The following is a 4156-nucleotide window of genomic DNA, read 5'->3' as shown; positions in this document are numbered from 1 at the left end:
GGGCGGGGGGGGGCTGCCCACTGGCTGCACCGTCCCCTTCGCCCTCCCTCACACTGTCTCCCTCCCAGGCTGGGGATGGCTTGGGGGTCGTGCTGTCAGGAGGGAGTGTTCTGGACGTGTGTGTCCACCTAACCCCCCACACCCCCAGTAAAGTCCTGTGCGCTGTGTTTGCCTCCCCCACGGAGGGCCGTGCAGGCCAACATCCCAAAGAGCCTAGCTACCATCAAGAATTGCCAAATGCATTCAGGATGGGATTAAACAAACAAAAATATGTAAAAACTCTGTACTGAAAACTATAAAACCCTGTGACCGAAACGAAAGGCCACGGATCTGGTGCCAGGCTAGGCCTGTAGGGCTCACTCCACCTTCAGGGCTGGCTCTGCCCTTCGGGACTGGGCTTGGGTGTTCGGGCTGGGCTCTGCGGGGCCAGGCTGGGCTCTCTGAGGGTCTGAGGTTTGGCTCTGAGGCTCCGGGGCTCGGCTAGACGCGGGCTAGCCTCCGTCTTGAGTGCAGTCACGCTGCCCACTGACACATCACAGCTTTGTGCCGTGTTGGCCGTGGCAACTGACAGTGAGTACGAAGGGTCCGAGCAGCAGACTGGCCCGCAGGGAGCGGACACTCATTCCAACCCCCATTCCTTCGACGTCCACCGTGGGCCTGTCCCGAGAGCAGCGGCTGCCGGGACTGGTTTCCCGTCCGTGTCCGCCCGCTTCACACGGCGTCACACACACTCACGGACCTTCCCCGGAGTCTCTGTGATCAGGAGCAGGGACCCTTCGTCCGAGGCATTCTTTCTGGGCCGCGCCCCCTTCACAGGGACCAGACCCCTTTGAGAGAGTCCAGAGGCCGTTCAACTCAAACCCACGCAGGCCGGGGGGAAGCCCCGGTCTCCCCAGCTTGCCTCCCAGGAAAGGACCCTTCCTGAGCCCCTGGCCTCGGAGCCAGAGGCTGAGAGGGCTGCTGACCACTGGGCCGCACTGGCCAGGCCCGCCAAAGCTTCACGGTGCTGATGCGAATTGCGAGAGGAGCGCAGTCTCAGCCTCTCCCAGTTACCCGCCTGTGAATCCCTCTCCTGGGATTGGCCCGCGGGAGCCTCAGGTTGGCGAACGCTGCAGGACCCCGGTGCGCCCGGCTCCTTGCACCCCTGACCCAGGCCCCTGTGCTGAGGCCCCCTCCCCGCTCCCCGTGTGTCTGGTGCCCCCGGAGGGCCTCCCTGGTGCCCTCTCCCCCCTGCGCTCTCGCTTTGGCGCTTCCATCAGAAGAGGCTGAGGCTTCCCCCAGCGCCGGGCGCCCCGCCGCGTCCTCTCTGAGCCGCACACGCGCAGCAGCCGGCTCGCAGGAAGGGTCTCCTGTTCTCGTCACCGCTGCCGTCTCTGCGTCGTGCCAGGTTGGAGTTATTATAAGGCCGTGAGTCTGCATGTTCCCAGGCCAGGCTGTCCTGGTCCTGGAGTCTTTATGCCGAGCAAGTACCGTCTCCTTCGGAACGGCCGCCCGCGAGGCCTGGCCTTCTGCCCGGGTGTCGCCGGCATCACTCAGCATCTTTGGAAGCTGCTCGGGGACTGCGGGGCGGGCCGCCCTTGGAGTATATTTAGTGGGGAGCCTAAGGGGAGGCGGATCTTTTTAGAAGGAGACGTCAGCCATCAGCGAGGCAGGCTGCACAGGGGACTGAGCTGCTGGGACCACAGCGGGTTGGGAGCGTTACAGCCGTGCTCACCCGGTTCTGAGGGCGTCAGTGCGGGGCCCGTGGCGTCCAATCACTGTGTGATGTGTGTGCATTGTATGTGCCCGCTGTCCGTGCTCCGTGTCGGAGAGATGGGCTTACACTGCAGGTGTGGGCGTGTGGTGACGGCAGACTGCTCTGCTGTGTGGGGTTCACACAGGTTTCTTGAGAAGGAATCGGAGGTGCCTTGAGCAGCCGGCTGTGTTTTTACAGTCCGACCTGGGACCCACACGGCAACCCCACGTGTGTCCACGCCTGCCTCAGGGCAGTGGTCTGACCTGTCCGAGGACCCGGGTGCCGGGCGGTCCTTAAGACAAGATAGCGGCCTGCACTCCGAGTTTTGGCTCAGTCGGTGCAGGATGGAGCCTGAGTGCTTGCCAATCAACTGAGGACTTGGGTGATGCTGAAGCTGCTGGCCTTGGAGCGTATACCTGAGGCGCACACTCGCACACACGCACATGCACACACTCGCCACGGACACACGCACACACTCACCACGTACACACTCGCACACACGCACATGCACACACTCGCCACGGACACACGGACACGCACACACGCACATGCACACACTCGCCGCGGACACACATGTACACACACACGTGCGCACATGCACACGTGCACACACATATACCCCGCTTTATGGATTGGACCAAAAAAGCACCAGCCAGCCCCCCTCCCCCAACCCACCCCGAATACAAAGTGATCATTTTCTTACACGATAGTATGTCTGTTTTTCTCTAAAGTAGTTACTACAGCGATTTGTTGAGAAACGTTTTCTACCGTAATTTTCCCCAATCACAGTAGGCTGTTGCCTGGCCTCGTTTAAGAAGCCCGGCTCGTGTTTATTCTAGAACTTGTGCTCGGCTTGGTTCCCCGCGCTCAGCCCCAGCCCCGAGGTGCCCCGCGGGGACGTCAGAGCTGTTTCCTCATGTGTCTCTGGAAGGAGGTCCCGTTGTTGACGTGCGAGAGGAACCTCACATCTGAGAACTGAAAGTTCGTGTGGGAGGGTCCTGGAGGCGGGGCGTCCACATGGGGCGCGGGAGAGGCATTTCTGGGGGCGGCTTGCCCCGGGACGAGGAAGTGAGCCGGCCATGGGCAGGTTCCACAGAGGGTGGCGGCCGGCTCTGAGGAAGTGGGGGAGGGGAGCCTGGGTTCTGTGGGCCGAGATGTGGGTCTGAGATTCGGGCTATCTCTCGTCTGCTGGTTAAGAGTGACCGTCGGTATTTCGGGGGGTGCCTTGGGGGATCCTATCAGCCAGGATCGACCCTTAGTCACGGGAGGAAGCTGAGCTGGAGGCCACGCCAAGATTGATGCGTGCCGTCCCCGGGTCAGCGGGAGCCGTGTTGGGGTCATCCTGTTATGGCAGGGGTTTCGGCTGCTCTGGGCTGGGCCTTCTCGCCCGGCGTGTGGGTCTGCGGCGGCCTCAGTAGTCTCTGCGCCCCAAAGTGTGAGAGGTGATGCATGCCTTTTCCTGAGGAGCTCCCCAGGCGTCGTCCTGACCGTTAGTGGGCTCTGTGGCCACTGGAAGATTCAAGAAGCTTAGAGCGGCCCGGCCCCGAGGGTCACAGGAGAGCCGTCTGGGCCGGCTCTGCCTCGCTCACTGGGAGACGCGGCTGCGTCAGCGGCAGATGTGTCCCAACCTGTTGCCTCACCCGCAGTTGTCAGGATGCAGCTGTGTGTATGCGTGTGCTGTGTCCCCTGCGCTGTGTCCCCTGCGCTGTGTCCCGTGTGCGCCAGCCCTCTGACCGCACACCAGGGCGGATTGCCGGTGCATGCGTACCTGTGTCTTGCTAGTGTGTCGGCAGGTGTCCATCTCATGCAGAGGGAGTGGGGTTGTGGTGAGTTACTCACACAGGCCTCCGGCTGTCATTTTTGTCGTTAATGTAGGGTAGGGTCAAAGAATATGGGGCCGTCACAGCACAAGTCTTCACTTCCTCATAGGCGGCCTCACCTTGACCTCACCGACCCCATTGCTGGACACGTGCAGCCAGGAGGCGTTCTTGTGGTGACCTCTGTGGTGACCTCTGTAGGATCGGTGGTGTCAGAGGTCAGAGGGGAGGCCCAGGAGAGACCTAAAGGAGATGAATGAGTTTTGAATGGAGGTTGGGAAGTAGAAGGAGCAAGGCTGGGAGGAAGTGCAGGGGCCAGAGCCAAGCAGTGTGGCCAGGACCGGGCGGCAGGGTCCCAGTCCGTCACCAGCTGCCCACTCACCACCACCTGAGCCTGAGGCCAGGGGTCACCAGCTGCCCACTCCCCCACCCACATGTTCCCCGGGTTGGCCCCTCCCTGTTCCTGCTGCTTCTCTGGGAATTCCTACCTGACGTTGGAGCCTCAGCTCAGATGCCCCCTTTTTGGCACCGCAGGTCCTTAGCACCCAGCACGCTGCCTGGCACTGCAGGCCGGCGATACGCGGCCGGCTGGCCTCGCCCTGGA

General features: G+C 62.2%; 1 protein-coding gene across 1 annotated transcript in view; it reads left to right on the top strand.

Annotated features, from left to right (window-relative positions):
• ASAP2 (ArfGAP with SH3 domain, ankyrin repeat and PH domain 2) overlaps positions 1 to 4156 on the top strand; it is a 77511-nt gene that overhangs the window by 18584 nt on the left and 54771 nt on the right. The gene's annotated exons all lie outside the window — the stretch shown is intronic.

The sequence above is a fragment of the Myotis brandtii genome, unplaced genomic scaffold, assembly GCF_000412655.1.
Source record: "Myotis brandtii unplaced genomic scaffold, ASM41265v1 scaffold247, whole genome shotgun sequence".
In the NCBI taxonomy this organism is placed as follows: Eukaryota; Metazoa; Chordata; class Mammalia; order Chiroptera; family Vespertilionidae; genus Myotis; species Myotis brandtii.
Note: the sequence above shows the minus strand (reverse complement) of the source record. Positions and strands in the feature narration are given on the sequence as shown.